At 50.8% G+C, this 16,121-nt stretch overlaps 1 long non-coding RNA gene across 2 annotated transcripts in view; it reads left to right on the forward strand.

The window, feature by feature from the left end:
* Positions 1–318: 318 nt before the first annotated feature.
* The window catches only part of LOC311632942, a 33,114-nt gene continuing 17,311 nt past the window's right edge, over positions 319–16,121 (forward strand). For both annotated transcript variants that reach the window (XR_014796867.1, XR_014796868.1), the window contains exons 1-2: positions 319–372; positions 7,684–7,737. This is a non-coding gene — a long non-coding RNA (uncharacterized lncRNA). The remainder of the gene's footprint in view (positions 373–7,683; positions 7,738–16,121) is intronic.

A 16,121-nucleotide genomic window follows, 5' to 3' on the forward strand; every position in this document is an offset into this window, starting at 1 on the left:
AAAAGTGACTCTGGGGCCCGCGGCGGCCCAGAGCCCTCGGGCGTCCGTCGGGTCCTAGCGCCCCCGTCTCCAAAGAGCTTTGTGTAAAAGACACGGAGAGTTGCATCAGGACCAAGGATCTCTATCTCCGAAAGCCCGGCAGTGCAATGGCCATCCCGGGTTTCATCATTCAGGTGGGGCCACAGGAAATCGGGCCTGGCAGCGGTGCTGGGAGGCCGAGTGGTTGCTGAGGGTGGGGGTAGATTAGGACTTCCTGGACCTTAATTTCTTTTAAGGTTTATCGGTCTGAAACAAGAGGATCCTGATTAAAGAGGGGAACAAACTTACATCAGATGCTTCCGCCCCGGGGCAGACTGGAGCCTAACCCGACAGGTAGGCCTTACCTCCGAGCAGGGTTGCACGTGACTGACGGCTCCTGCTGGAGAGGTAAGGTCACTGCCATCCCCATTAAATAATAATAATAATAAAAAGGCTGATCTGTGGTCCATCCGCACAAATCAAAACTTACAACTGGAAGGGACCAGAATTCAATCCCTGCACCCCACGCCCATTTTCCAGATGGGAAGCCACCCTTGGAAGCAGATTTACGGATAAGAAATAAGTGAGGGTACTCAGATCGGAGATATCTTCAAGACTGCAGCAGAACAGAGTGGTTAGGTCCTTAGCCCCTGGGGCTTGCAAGGCCTGAACTCTGCCCTTTGTCTCCAGTCCTCCTGTCACTTGCTGGGAACATTAAAGATATCAGGTCAGGGGAGCTGTGTGAAGTGCTTGGAGGGCTGGGGGTAGAGCACATCCTTCTGAAGGGAGAAGAGAGTTGGGGGTTACCTGTATGGGTGTGTCTTTCTGTTGCCCAGGAGAGAAGGTCAGGAAATTAATTCATCAAAGGACCATTCACTCCTTTCACCAGACAGACTGAGAGCAGGAGATAGACTTAGGGTATGGCTCTCACACACACACTCTCTCTCTCTCTCTCTCTCACACACACACACACACACATACACACACGCACACACACACACTAAATGGGGCGGGGGTGTATTTCAGAAAACTGTAGAACACTAAGAAAAATGAAAATGTTTAAAAAGTGTATCTTCATAAGCAAACCAACCATCCAGCGCCAGTTTGGTAATGTCAGTTTACTAGGAATCATTCATTCACTCAGTAAATACCCTCATGGAAGCAGTGTGCTAAGCACCTTTTTCATTCACTGTCTCATTCTGTTACTAAATACCTTTTCTCAAATGGGAAGGGCTATGTTAATGGACACTACGTAATTTTGTTTCTTTTCCAAAGAAATACATTTGTTGCTGTCTCACTGTGTTCCCACAAAGTGATGAAAGAAAGGACAGGCAGTCCTTGATCCTTGGAGCATTTTCCCACAGAGTATAAGCAACCAGGGTACAGAGAGGAAAAATCACCTAGAAGGAGGGAGGGAGAACATCTCTAATACGGCTTCCCCTCTGATACTCCTCACTCTGGTGAAGGTGGGAGAAATCCCCATCCCTTTGTCTGCCAGGAGAACCTTGGGAGCTGGAAGGGGAATTTCCTGTTAGTCCCTCTGAGGAGCCAGGGGGAAGGGTCTCGGTTCATCCCTGTGAAAGGAAGGGTAGGTTCCCGTCCACCTGCCTGGAGATGGAAAACTTTGTTACTACTTTGTACACCTTTCCCTGCATTGAAGCAGATGGGATGGGGGAGACCCGAAAATGTGTCACTCCTGGGAGGAGGCATCTCTACCCTCTGGCCTTTTAGTTAGCCCTCAAAGATCCTATAAAGCCTGCATTTGGTGTGTTTCTCTCTCCCCTCCCCCCCAACCCACCATTCCCCCGGGGCCTAGGTCAAGGCTGGCTGCAGGTCAAGGTGGCCTCAGAGACCCAGTTCTGGCACCCTTTCCTCCAGGAAGCCTTCCCCTGTGCCTCCCCTTCAAACCCCCATCCCTGAGGTGCCCCCCCCCCCCCCCTTGTGCATCCTTACACTTTGTGCTTATCTCTGTTCATTGTTTCCACTTTCATCTTCCCACTGGACTCTGAGCTTGTTGAGGGTGGTAGTCTACCTTTCTTAACTTCCAGTGGCTAGCACTTGAAGAGGCTCAGTGAATGTTCCTTGGGTGAAAAAAATGAATGAATGAATGAATGAATGGCTAGATTAAGCAAGGTGGTGGATTTTCCCCAAATTGCAGACCATCTGGATTCTCAACATCTAGGTGGGCCCGTCAGCAGTCTTTGATGCTACTACCTTTCTTTTTTAAAATATATTTTCATTGATTTCAAAGAGGAAGGGAGAGGGGGAGAGAGGTAGAAACAACAATGATGAGAGAGAATCATTGACTGGCTGCCTCCTGCACGCCCCCTACTGGAGATCGAGCCCACAACCCTGGCATGTGCCCTTGAACCTGAAATGAACCTGGGACCCTTTAGCCCAGTGGGTGCCAACCGGTGGTCCATGAGGTCCAAAGGTTGGCAACTGCTGGTTTAAGGAAACCTTTGGAACAGCCGTCGCCAACCACAACCAGACGCTCTATCCACTGAGCCATACCAGCTAGGGCACTACTATCTCCTCCCCCCTTTCTGACAAGTGCTGCCAAGAGCCTTGGATGAACCTGGACATTTCCTTTCCTCTTCCGCTCAGGTCTGGGAGCGGGGCTTGTAAGGTAACCCAGTTCTTCCAGTTGGAATAGTGTCGGCAACCCCCGGAACTGGGGAGAGAGGTGACATTGTACAGATGGCTGGCTGACTCGTTGTGGAGAATCTTTAAAAGCAATTAGTACTTTACCTTCAAATGCCTCAAAATACTTTTAAAAATTGAGATGAAATTCACATAGAGTAAAACTAACTAAACAATTCATTGGCATTTAGTGTATTCACAGCGTTGTGCAATCACCACCTCTATTTAATTATAAAACACTTTATCATTTCAAAGGAGACAAACCCATCAAGCAGTTACTCTCCTCAAGATACTTTTGAAGTTTATATTCCCTTGTTGGAGAGAGTAAGGCTGCCCATTTGCATAACTCCCAGAGGGCACCATTCCCATTAGTCTCTGCATTTACATATGTCTTCATGAGAGCACTGGTCTCATAGACACAACGTGCAGTGAGAATCCACATCAAGACAGCCCTGATGGGGAGACTGGTCATGGGCTAGTGTAATGTCCCCGGTGACTCAGGCCCATGGAGTCAACCAGGCCCCATATCCCAGACTCTGTGGCCAGAGCCCTGACCTTACAGACGTTGTCTCTTCCTGAGCTCTGCTCCATTCCCGTGGGACCCACGGCAGCCTGCAATTTAAAGTCAATGAGCACTCAGGCCTGGCCACCTGCCCCTCCCTGTTGAGGCGGTTTCTGTCCTGCGCATGGTTCCCAGGCCTCCGTCTGGCAAGCTGCCCCAGTCGGGTTTGGGGAGTTAAACCAGATCTTGGGGTGGGAGTGTGATCCTGGGAACCCCAGAATTCAGGATGGGAACCCCTGAAGGCCAGCCAGCTTGCCTGCACCGCTCTGGCCTCCAGCCCTTAGGAAACTTCTTAGGAAGGGAGTGTAGGCGATAGGAGGAGCCAGGGGGTCAGGGGTCAGTGGGTGGGGGGAGGCTAGTATGGTGGCAGGAAGTGGGACAGTGAAGCCAGCAAAAGTGTCCCCAGGACTTCTGTGAGTCTTTTACTTGAAAAACAACAAACAGGTTAGTCAAAACAGGGCTGTTAAGCTTTTGACAGCCCAGAGCTTCTTGGTTGGATTTTCACAGTGCTATTAGAGGGAAAATTAAAAACTTAGCGGGGAGTCCTTTTGCAAACAAAGCTACTTTTTGAAATAGAAATAGTAACAATACACTATGTTATATGCAGCCCTTCAAAGAAGCATTTAAAATGTGTTATGCATTGCCCTACCTGGTTTGGCTCAGTGAATAGAGTGCCAGCCTGTGGACTGAAGGGTCAAAAGTTTGATTCTGCCTTGACCCCTAGTAGGGGGTGTGCAGGAGGCAGCCATCAATGATTCTCATCATTGATGTTTCTGTCTCCCTCCTTCCCTTCCTCTCTGAAATCAATAAAAAAAATATATTTTTAAAGATGTATTATAGTGCTCGCTTCGGCAGCACATATACTAAAATTGGAACAGTACAGAGAAGTTAGCATGGCCCCTGTGCAAGGGTGACATGCAAATGTGTGAAGCTTTCCATATTTTTTTAAAAAGTGTATTATGTGTTTACACCCTGAGAAATGAATGTAGTGCCATTCTACAGATGAGGAAACTGAGGCCCAGAGTGATCCTTCATTAACCAGTGCCTTTCAAGCCTGATGGGTACAATCAGAAACATCTGAGGAGCTTGTAAACTGTAGATTTCTATCTCCCTCACCCCATTCTGATTTGTACAAAAGCTCTCCAGGCCGTCCTGATGCTCTACTTTAGTCGGTTGTCTGCTGGCCTCCCAGAGACAGATCCTGGGAGGAACTGGGTTGGCTCCCCAGTCTGTCCAAGGGCCTCTCTGTGGGTTGGGGAGGGGCTATGAGATGGCATGCAGCTGTGGAGACGAGGCCCACAGGTGATGGTGATGAGCTCACAGCCAGACGGTTCTGCTGGGCTTCCAGGTTTCACAATGAGGCAGGATAGTCAGAAGTTAGGAAAATTCCCCCAGCAAGTGGACAGAGGGAACCGGAACCGAGACAAGATAGTTAAACAAGGCCGAGCAATTAGCAGCCTGCTAATAAATCACAAGATCTTATCTTCCCTGACCGAGGACGAGTAGGAGCGGACAGTTTTTACCTCTCTTTCCCAACCAGGAAGTACGTAGCTTAAATCGCCCTGGTCAGGGGGAGAGAGAACAGAGACCCAGTTGGTGCCATAATTGCCAGCCAAACTCCAGAGAATGAAGTCAGGGGAATAAGTAACAAAAAAAGCCCAATTAGAGCCAGACAAATCCAAGATAAAAGGAAAGCAGTAAAGCTAACTAGGCAATGACCCCAAACTCTCCTATAGGCTCATTTGATGTATCAGCATATCCAAGAACAGACCTAGAAAACTGTTGAATATTCTGTTGAGACCCTCCCCTGAGTCCTCTCCTGAAACTTCCACTTTTAGGAGACAGGTAAAGACCCACAAGCCAGGTGATGTGGCATGCCCCCGCGTGTCCGGACAGAGGTCCACGGTCTGGTATGGCGAGCCCTCATCCCTAAAAGGGGGCTGCCCCCTTGACTGTCATGCAATGCACGTTTTCAGGGAAACTGATACTAAATCATCATTTAACTTTCAACGTTTTTTTTATTTACAAACCCTTGTGTTGAAGGCTAACTTTTAAAAAATATATATTTTATTGATTTTTTTTTTTTTACAGAGAAGAAGAGAGAGGGATAGAGAGCTAGAAACATCGATGAGAGAGAACCATCAATCAGCTGCCTCCTGCACACCCCCCACTGAGGGTGTGCCCCCAACCAAGGTACATGCCCTTGACCGGAATCGAACCTGGGTCCTTTCAGGCCGCAAGCCTACACTCTATCCACTGAGCCAAACCGGTTTCGGCTGAAGGCTGACTTTCAATAGATCACGGTGAGGCTGCTTCATATGAAACCCCAACCAGGTCGGCCTTGTTTAACTATCTTGTAGATAACCTCCTTCTGGGTCCCGGTTTCCTATGTAGCAGAGCAGCTCCCTCGCTGAAATCTCCTGAAAGCCAGCCCTCGACACAGGGTTTGTAAACAAATAACTTTATAAACCCTCTGACCCAGTGTGCACTCTCTCTTGAGCACTGTTGTGTGTATGTGTTGTGTGCACACACACACACACACACACACCCCCACACCCCTTGCCTCACTTTTCCTCAGGAGTGCACTTTTGCTTGCTTTCTCCTAAACTCTAAAGGTCCCCACGAGACTCTCAACCAGGGGAGCTGCAGGCAGCAGCAGCTTATCCTGGGCTAACCCTCTGAACTTGTCTTTAGGACTCGTGTGCCTTTGTAACTTCCTTTTTTGAACCCACAAGCCAAGCCCGGCTTGGCTCACTTCTGTTACTGTGACTTCCTTCCCTGAATCCAGGCAGCCCCGTCTAGGCTCACTCCTGTCGCTGTGATCTTACCCCTTCTGTCTTAAGCTCTTCCTTTGTTTCACTGTCCCCAGCTTTAATAACGCACTCTTAAAAAATCGCCTGGACTTGTGTCTGAAATTTTTCCTACACAAAGTCAAGAGCCCACATATTCCAGATTGTGCTGGGACAGACCTAACATGACCCTGGTCCCTCTCTGGTGAGGGATACACACACACACACACACACACACACACACACACACCCTGGTATTATGTATTATTTTCTCTGGGAACTGTGCAAGGGCAGTGGGAACCCCACAAAAGGCTGGCTTGATAAGGGATGGGGATTTTGAGAACTAGAAGGATAGTCTTAGGACACTGACAGAACACCATGAACACGAGGCACCGTGGTGAGAGGCACAGAGGCCTACCAGACTTCTACAGCTTTCCACCTTGTTTCCCACACACCCAGAGTGGTCAGGTGAGCTGTCAGAGGGATCAGCCACACTCCAGGGCACCATCTCTTTTCTCACTAATGTATCCCACTTCTCTCAGAAAGGAATCCCATCTGCTCCGGGGCCAGCTTTCAGCCAGGATCCCCTGTCTTCCTTGGCTTCTGAACCCTTTTGAGAAAAGAAAGCGGAAGTAGAGGGAGGCTGAGGCAACATCCCGCTTCAGTTCGTACCAGAAGCCCAAGCACAGTGGCTGAGTTGCCTGAGAGGGCCAGGAGTCAGCTGGACTGAGGTCAAGCTATTTGGCCATGAAGGTTGAATAGGGTTCTGGGCTGTGGCCTGAAACAGCCCATAGGAAATATAATACATCTTTGAAGTTCCATACTTTTATTACAAACAATACAACTTTGCATTCTAGTTTTACATCCTGTCTGTGTTAAATTTTACTGGCAACTTTTAAAATTATTTACTAGTTAAATTACTTAGTTTAACGTAGTAAAAGTTAAGTCTTACTTAACTTTAAAGTAAACATTTCTGCCTAGCTGGTGTGGCTCAGTGGTTGAGTGTTGACCTATGAACTAGGAGGTCACAGACACACCTTGATTCCCACTCAGGACACATACCTGAGCTGCAGGCTCAATCTCCAGTGTGGAGTGTGCAGGAGGCAGCTGATCAATGCTTTTCCCTTATCATTGATGTTTCTATCTCTCTCTATCCTCTCTGAAATCAATAAAAAATATTTTTATAAAAATATATATCCTCAGGTGAAAATTAAAAAAAAAAATTAATAGAAAAAATATATACTGCAATTATCCTGTGCTGGGATTTTCATACTCCAGTTTTGAAAACCCAGACCTAGAGAATCTCAAAGGCCTCTTCGATTTCCATGGGATCATACTAAAGGGAAGAAAAATGAGTTTCACGGAGCTACTTTGCTAAAAATCCAGGCCAGGCCGGTAAGGGTGTGGACCATCTGGAGGAGGCCTGCCGGAGAAGGTAGAAACAGACATTCCAGTTCCAGCCTTTCAGTGGTCTTGACCTTTGAGGGTTTCCAACTGCCATGTATCAAAGGGGAAGGTGGGGTCAGGGTGGCTTTGCTCGTCAAGCTGGGGGGCGTGGGAGAGGGAAAGACGAGGATGATCAGGAGCTGCTACAGTGGGGACGGCCTGAATCCTGGCTCACGGCCTGCCTGGCCAGCAAAATGAGGCCCATTTCTTTGTTTGTTCTTCCAGAGCAGGAAGACCAGCAGGGCTTTGTCCAGCCTCTGGATGCGCCAAGGAGCCGAGGTGAGTGAGGCTGGATTACAGTGTTCAGCAGAGAGAGGAACCAGCCCTCTCACTTGTAGAATTCTTCATTCAGTGGAATAAGCCTTACAGTCTTTGAATGTTAGAGCCTGTGGGCCCTGGGAGAGCACACACACACACACACACACACACACACACACACTTTATGGACAGGAAACTTGCGGGAGGGCCAGGAGCCTCAGGAGGTGAGCTGCCCGTGATCTCTCACTCTCCTGGCAGTTAGGTCTCACTCAATCCCCAGGAACTTTCTTTTCCCAGACGTCCTTGCCCCTCTGCCAAGTCTCTAGCCTCAGAAGTGTTTTTTTGTTGTTGTTTTTAAAAAAAATTTTTTTTTTCAATGCCTGTAGTAGCCAAAGGCTTGGGAAACTCAGGTTTATGCAAAAACCAGCTACCCAGGTCTCCAAGGGCCTTCTGGAATTCCTTGCTGGCAGGTGATGGAAGCTGCCAGTTCCACCTGGCAACTGTGCCGCCCCTCACAAAGATCTTTAATCTTTCTGGAGCTCTTTATGGTTTTAAAAACACATCCATATCCTTTAGTATTTTCATAACGCTGCCTAGAAAAATAGACTGGTCAGGCTCCATCAGGGTCATTTTGCAAGTAGGAAAACTGAGGCTCAGCCCTGGCTGGGCGGCTCAGTTGGTTGGATATTAATATCATGGGGTACACCAAGAGGTCTCAGGTTGGATCTTGGGTGGGGCAAGTACCAGAGGCAACCGATAGATGTTTCTTTCTTTCTCTCTCAAAATCAGTTTAAAAAAACAAAACAAAACAAAACATATCCTGGGTGAGGATTAAAAAAGCAAAGAAAACGGAGGCCCAGCTAGGAGCAGGGGCCTGCCAGGCGGCAGGCCGGGGCCATGTCTCTGGACAGAGGCTCATTTCCTTGATCCCAAGTTACTAACACTCTTCGTTGTGAGCCTGAATGGGGGCTGGAGGGGGCCAGTACATGCGGGGGAGTGGGGGTGTGGACGAGGTAGAGTGAACATCTGGAGCTGTGGACAAAAACTTTCTCTCCTGGGCTGGCCCCTGTCTGGGCTGGCCCCTGTCTTATCTGATCAGGCTCTTCCTCCCCCAGCCGAAAGAAGCAGCCCACTGCTCTCCCCTCCCCCGCTCCTCGCAAGGGGTTTGCCTGTAGCTAGACACCCACGGGCCAGAAGTGACCGTGGCTCCGTCACCGCCTCCCTCCAGGGCCCCTCCCTGAGAGCTCTGTCTGCCCTGGGAGGGCTAATTTGGGGAGCTCCGTAAGGGGGACCTCTCCTTGTCCCCGTGTCCACAAAGGCAGACGGCATAGGGATCTAGGAGCCGCTGCAGAGTCTCTTTGTACAGACCTAAAAACCAACGCTGGGAGAAACACAACTCCTAGGGGTCTAGAGTCTGCTCTGGGAAGAGGGCACCGGGAGCTAACCGGCTTCCCGAGGTCTGCAGTCGGGCCAGCGGTGGGGGAAGGGACGGCCCCCTCGCTCCCCCGCCCTCCCCACCCGCTGCGGGGTGCGCCCGGGGAGCCGGCCTCGGAGGTGACAGATGCGGAGCAGCTGACTTGGGGGTGGGTCTCCGCGGACCCCCTACAGGGGGCCGGCGGGGGTGGGGAGCTGGGACGTGACTTGGAAAACGTACGTCTGGGGGGATGGGAGCAGGATGGGGGGCAGCGGAGCTGCGGAGAAGGGCGGGCCGGAGGAAGGAGCTCCGCCCGCTGTCTGCCCGGGAAGGCGGCGCCGCGGAGATGCTGAGCTCAGCGCTCTGCCGGGCTGCGGGTGGGGGCGGGGCGCAGGGCTGCGCCGGTCGGGTGAGCCCCGGAGGAGGGGAGAGGGGAGAGGGGGACGGAGAGGCGAGGAGGCTCACAGCCCCCAGGCTGTAACTGTCCGGGGACCTCGTCTCCTAACAAAAGCCGTCTCTGTGGGGTGGGAGGCCTCTTGGGTGCACGGAAAACCTTTCAGGGGTGGGCTGGGGAGTGCCTGTGAGTCACCACTTTGAAGCCCCGATTCAGCCCCAGGACCTCACGTCAGAGAGGCCAAGCCGTTGTGCCCTCTGACCCCAGGATTTGTTTGGTGGAGGGAGTGCAATGCCCACCCCTGTCTGGCTGCCTGCCAGAACTGCCCGGGCCACCTCCAGCCAGTGCAGGCCAGGGCTTTTATCGAAGGCACCCTTAAATTAAAGAGGCAGGGAAGATCAGCTCGAGAGGAGACGGAAGAAAAGCCTTTGTACCCACCTGGCACAAAGGGTTACTCAGGCCGAAGGGGTGGGTGGCTATTTCTGAGTTGGCCTACATACCTATTTGCCTCTTTATCTCTAATATCACACATGGTTATTACGGGAGCTTTTCTTTAGCACTCGGGGCAGCTGCTGCATTTGCTGAGGGCTGCACAATGAGGCGTGTTGCCTCACTCTCCCAGGCAGTTTTAAGAGTCTGGCCCTGGGAAGCAGTGCATCAATAAGCCAGCAGAAGCTTCACCAAGCTCTTTGCACAAAGAATGGGATCCTAGTCCTGAGGCTCCAGCTCCAGAGCTGGCCGGCCCTGGAGGCAAGGCCTGCCATTCAGGCTTGATAGCAGTGTGGCTGGGTTTTGCTGGGCAGACCTGAAGCCCCCAGGGCCCCTGGGCCTCCTTGCTTGCAAAAGTTGACCTTGTGTCCTGCAGCCCCACGCTGGCAGGCTTTCCTTTACACGTGGAGAAAGTGAGGCAGACAGGAGTCATGGACAGAACTGGCTTGGGATTCACTCCTCTGATTAAGTGGAAACAAGGGAAGTCTGGAACTTTCTATGTATTGTACCGAGTGTAGCCTCTCTGGGACTTCTGTGAAGCGTTTACTAGCTCCCTGTTGTCTTTCATACATACCAGGCTCCTTATTTTGACCCAGCAAGCCTCCAGGGCAGACCCTTGCCTATCTCTGGAGTCACTTCCCTTCCACAGCACAGGAGGGGGAATCACATATGGTTCTAATTACCTCTGAAACGCTCTTAAATTTTCCATCAAGTACAGTGTACATAGCTTTGTGTATACAGCGCTGCAGGGTAATATGTATGTAGATGTGCAAAATATATACAGCCATGTGCAGTGGATCATAAAGAGGACATCAACAAAGCAAAAGCATATAATTTATAGTATTTTTAATCACATAAAAGAGAAACAGACACATTGGCCCAGAAGTGAGACTGCAGAGGTGAGAGCAGATTTCTGTCTTCTCCCATCCGCTGCCCTCTCTGGGGCATGAACTCTGGGGCCCAGGGGAAGAGAATCGGGGACGCATGCGCTACTTAAACTGCTCCTTTTTGCTTGGATGTTTTTCGGCGCTGGTATGACTGACATTACCCAGGGTCCCCGCCACCCGTGGGATGCCTTTCTTCTGTGGCCTTAAGAATCTTCTTTCCACTCGCTCCCGTCTTCACAGTGGTTCCTTTCCTCAGACGCCCTTCTGGCTCTGACTCACACTCCATGCTTGTCTGAAGCTCAGAGCCCTCCAGGAGCCCTCTTTCAACACACCTGGGCAGCTCCATGTTCCCTGCCAGGCAGTGCAGGGCAGGGAGTCCAGCCCAGACCTGCCTGGCTGTGAGGCCAGTGCTTAGCTCACACATAACCATGACGAGCTGCTCTCTTTCCACTTGACACGGTATATTGACATGATCCTATTCTGGGGCCGATGCCTCCTCAGACTGTACACTCCTCCAGGAATCACGTTTTAAATCTTTTAAATACCCACCACTACGCCACCACCACAACTCCCCCAACACCCACACATGCTCTCACACACACCTTCTCTGTGTTCATACACATGGTGTATGCCCAACAAATAGTGGGCCCAGAATTGAATGGAATTAGAGCCCACGTGGGAATCAGGTGTGAATCAAGGTCAGTGTAAATCAGCAGGAAGTCTTCCGGACCCTCCCAGGCCACGGGGAACCCTAACAGCATGTGTTTTTGTCCCAGTGAGTTAAACGTGGAAGGGGCTTTCCCTTCTCGTCGGATGAGAAGATGACAGGGGAAGTGTCCAGAGTGGACTGGAATGGGAACAGACCCCCTGGTCTGCTGACTTGCGCCGGCCTTCTCCATTGCACCTCATCACCTCTTCTGAGAGGCCTTCCCAGGCCCCACCCCTCCTCTGTCGTTTCCTTCCAAAGCGCTCATTCACATGTAATTATACTTGTGCTTATCTGTGTGTGTCCACTGTCTGCCTTTCCCACTGACTGTAAGCTCCAGGAGGCCAAAGTCTGTATCTGTTTCATCCTGGAGCTCAGCACCCTGCACACAGCCAGGCTCACGGATCCCAATAAGTGCATGTGAAAACCCAGAATGAGCATTCACGAGGCCTGAGAGCCTCCTATGTTTCCCTCCGGCGGCACTGAGGTTGGCTGACAAGTTGCAGAGTCGACAGGACTAGAGTGCTCCTTGCCAGTAGCTCCCAGGCAGACACCCTGTCTTAAGGAGCTTAAGATGTAGGAGGGGAGATAATACACCTCGTGAACAGCCCTAACGCAGGGAAGGTGGCTGAGCTGGGTGCTAGCAGTGAGCAGTGGTGTGGAGGGCCGTCCGGAGGTTTGAGACCCGAGGCCGAGAACCAAGTAAACAGCGATTGCAAAAACGGAAAACCACCTGGGTGTCTGTGCCAGGAGAACAGCGAAACCAATTCCAAATCCTGGAATATTATGTGGGTGTTAAAAAGAGTGAGGTAGATTTTGGAAAGATGTCCAAGAGACATTGTCAGGTGAAAACAACAAGCTGCAGAATAATGTGTATGCTCTAATCTCATGCTGAAGAAAAAGCAGAGGACCCGCCCCTGCAGGCACATGCCGAAGTGTGCAGAGAGAACATTTGGAGGATACTGGGAACTGTTTACAGAGGTTATCTCTGAGGGAGCGAGGGAGGGAAGCTTTTACTTTTTCATTTTCACCTTCTGTGCTGTTGGGTTTTCACCATGAGCTCATATTGCTTTCATAAGAGTTTGTGCTTTTGTTATTGCCGGATTGGGGGATGGGTAAAGAGGTGGGTGGGGCCAGAGAGGTGGAGACCCAGGGAGAAATGCTGCGGGGTGAGGGGCACTAACAGGGCCTGGGAAGATGGAGGAAGGGTCTTAGAAGGCCCTGTGGTTCCAAACGTGGAAAAGGAGAGACTATTGTGGAGACAGGGGCATCGGGTGGAGGTGGGATGTGGGAGCATAGTGCAGTGCAGGACGGCTCATTCAAGGTCACTGACCACAGTGCTGGTGACCCTGGGCAAGAGACTAGAAACCCAAGGCCAGAGACCCTGACTCATAGGAACGAGGGCGAAGAAAGGAACAAGGTGGGCCTTTAGGACCCTACGGATGCCTTGGCCGGCTCACCATCCTTTGGGTACAGAGCGTTCTGGCTGCAGCTTGGAAACAAATGAAGCTAGGAGGGGCCAAAGCCTAAGCCAACAGAGAGGTCTGCCTTCCCCCGGGCTGGGAGTGCCAGCCGAGGTCTCTGCTCCTCCTGCTCGCTCTTCTGGGCTCTCGGCCAGGCCTGGGGTGAAAGACCAGGGCTTTGGCCCCTTCTGAGGCGAAGCCCCTTCCCAGGACCAGGAGCAAAGGAAGTCAGAACAATGCTGTTCATGGAGAGACTGGGGGAGAGGGAGCTGAGTAAGGGCAGAAGTTTCTTGGCGCAGATAAGCCAGTGAAAGATTGGAGAAGGTCAAAGATGAGGAATGTTCTGTGATTTCTAGACAGCAGCTCATTTATCTCATAAATACTTGCTCTGAGCCAGAGTCCAGTGGTAATACTGCCCCCATGCAAGCTGGATAAAGAACCCACTTTGAAGGGACTGTGCCTGAAGTCTTGTCTCTTCACAAAAGCCCCGGTGAAAGGAAGGAGGGAACACCTGCCATGCGCCACGGGCACTTTCGCAGGTGCCTGTGTAGTCTGCACTGCAACCTTCTCAAAGGCGGTGTTCTTTTACAAGGCAGGAAACTGAGGCTGGGGTGGATGGTGCCTTGCCCATGACCGCATGGTTAGGAACTGTTAAAGCTGGGATTCGAACCTGGGTGTGCCCGTGTCCCACTTATAATTTGGTTGCTTGGAGCTCAGAACACATTTCCCCATCAAAATAATGCTGTAAGTGGCGGTTTGGTTGCCATAATGGCCTCGCTCACCCAGGGCACAGCCAGCATTAATTCTATGTTTCAGTGTGGCTGTGGGTGAATCAGGCTTTTGCGGGCTAGCCTGGAAACCCACAGGAGAGGGAAAATGCATTTGAGGGTTTGTCCGCGCTGGGAACTGTTGCCCTTACTGTCCTACCCGATTCAGGGCAAGCAGGGACCGTGGTGGCTCAGGGAGCACTGTCCTTTCCCAGCCCCGGAGAGGCCTACATGTGCACGGGAGCGAGGAAGAGCGTCGGCAGGTTTGGGGTTTATGAGGCAGGCAGTGCCGCATGAGAATGGGCACTAATTTCCAGACTCTGCATTGTAGTCCTTTCTTTTCCTCCTCACACTGCTCCTCAGCTCTTATACTTCTTCCTCCAGGACGGGGCACTTCAGGCAAGACCTAGGTTCACTTTCCCCACAAACTCGGATGTCTGTGTATGAAGGGGCTGGTGACAATCACTGCACAGGAACAGGAGTGACTATAGGAGTCAAAGCAAAGATTTGTAAAGGTTTTAGAGCGACTTCAGGGAGAGCATTCATTCGTTCGTTCATTCACTCGTTTATTTGACAGATACTGTGGGTGTGCTGGGCTCTGTGCTCCTTCTTTACTGGCATTTCTTTTGCCAGAAGAATCCTGGGCAGGATGTACTGTGGGGCTTAGACCCAGAATCTTAGCATTGGAAGGGACAGGTGGAAACCGCTGTGGTTCATCAGTTCAGGAAGGTCTGAGTGTCAGGCTAACCACTGAGACTGTGTAGGTATGAAACATGAAGACTAGAGAGAGGAGGAAAGTCATGTGCCCAGTTTCTTAATCCAGGGTCCCAGTGACTGGACCAGTACTTGCTCTTTCTGGCCATACAGATGGCCTCCCTCCTTCCTGCTCAAGATGGGTCCCAGGTTATCTTTTAGGATTCCTCTGTTTTCCCCAGGAATGGAGTCTGGGGCTCGGGGGAGGCCACAGAGAAGTAGTAGATTCCCTTCTCACTGACAGTAACAATGGCTGGGCTCTCCCTGGAGTGAGAACTGGATTTCCTGTAGGTGGGGTTCAGGAAGACTTAGGAGACTTTTCTCATTCTTTCAATGAGCCACCTGCTTGCTGAATTCCAGGTCTTCAGGAGCACCATTCAGTCTGCATGTACCTCTGTTTCCCAGCCCCTCCCCCGGCTAATCCCATGGGGCCATGGGCTAAAGGGCTCTTCCTCAGGAACTTGGCTCACCCCGAGCACTCCATGCTCAGCCTAGCTCCTTGGCCTTCCATAGGATGACCATGTACCTTGGGATTGCTCTGGCTTATTTTTTTTGAAATATATTTTTATTGATTTCGGAGAGGGAAGGGGAGGGAGAGAGAGATAGAAACATCAATGATGAATCATTGATCAGCTGCCTCCTGCACACCCCCTACTGGGGATCGAGCCTGCAACCCAGGCATGTGCCCTTGGTTAATATCGAACCTGGGACTTTTCAGTCTGCAGGCCGACGCTCTATCCACTGAGCCAAACTGGCTAGGGTGTGCTTGCTTATTGAATGCCTTTCTACTGGACCGTGATCTCTAAGAGGGTCAGTCACCAAGACTGCCTTTCCTTTGTGTACTTGTTTTTAGCAATCGTGTGCCCATTATCTCAGCCAATGCTTAGTATACAGAAGGTGTTCACTGTGCACCTGTTGAATAACCTGTGATCTGTAGCTAACGGCAAGGCCTTCAAGTGAGTGACTTTGATTCAGTTCACCCAACAACTGTCTATCAAGGACCAGCACACACACAGGATATAAAGATAACTTGGAAAAAGAGGTTTACAATCTATTGTAGTAGAGGAAATTGAAAAAAAAAAAAAACTGCAAAAAACTCCTCTAATCAGAGAGTCTTCCCTCCCTCCCTGGTAGCTCATTGATTTCTGGCTACTTGAACTGGGGCCTAGCATATACCTGAGTCCCGGGACCCTCTACAGGCACAGAACAACCTGGGGCCAGGGGGCTGCACCACTGCTCCCGGGGGCAGTCCCAGGGAGCTTGTGCACAGGGCAGACGTGATCGCTAGGACTTGCCAGATTCTAGGCAGGGCAGAGTTCGGGCTCCTCTGTACAGTTCTGCACCACATGCCTGAGCTTTGAGCTGTTTTGAAGAATTCATTAAGAATTCTCAAATTCATCTGCAGAGAAACTTTGAAGGCAAAGACTTAACATTCATCTCAAGGATATGAAATGGTATCTCACAATCAGTTATCCCTAGAGTGTCAAGAGACCTGGGTCCCAAAACCTTGGTACTGACCTTGGTTGTTCCTC

Source organism: Pipistrellus hanaki (assembly GCF_964339955.1).
Source record: "Pipistrellus hanaki genome assembly, chromosome: 14".
In the NCBI taxonomy this organism is placed as follows: Eukaryota; Metazoa; Chordata; class Mammalia; order Chiroptera; family Vespertilionidae; genus Pipistrellus; species Pipistrellus hanaki.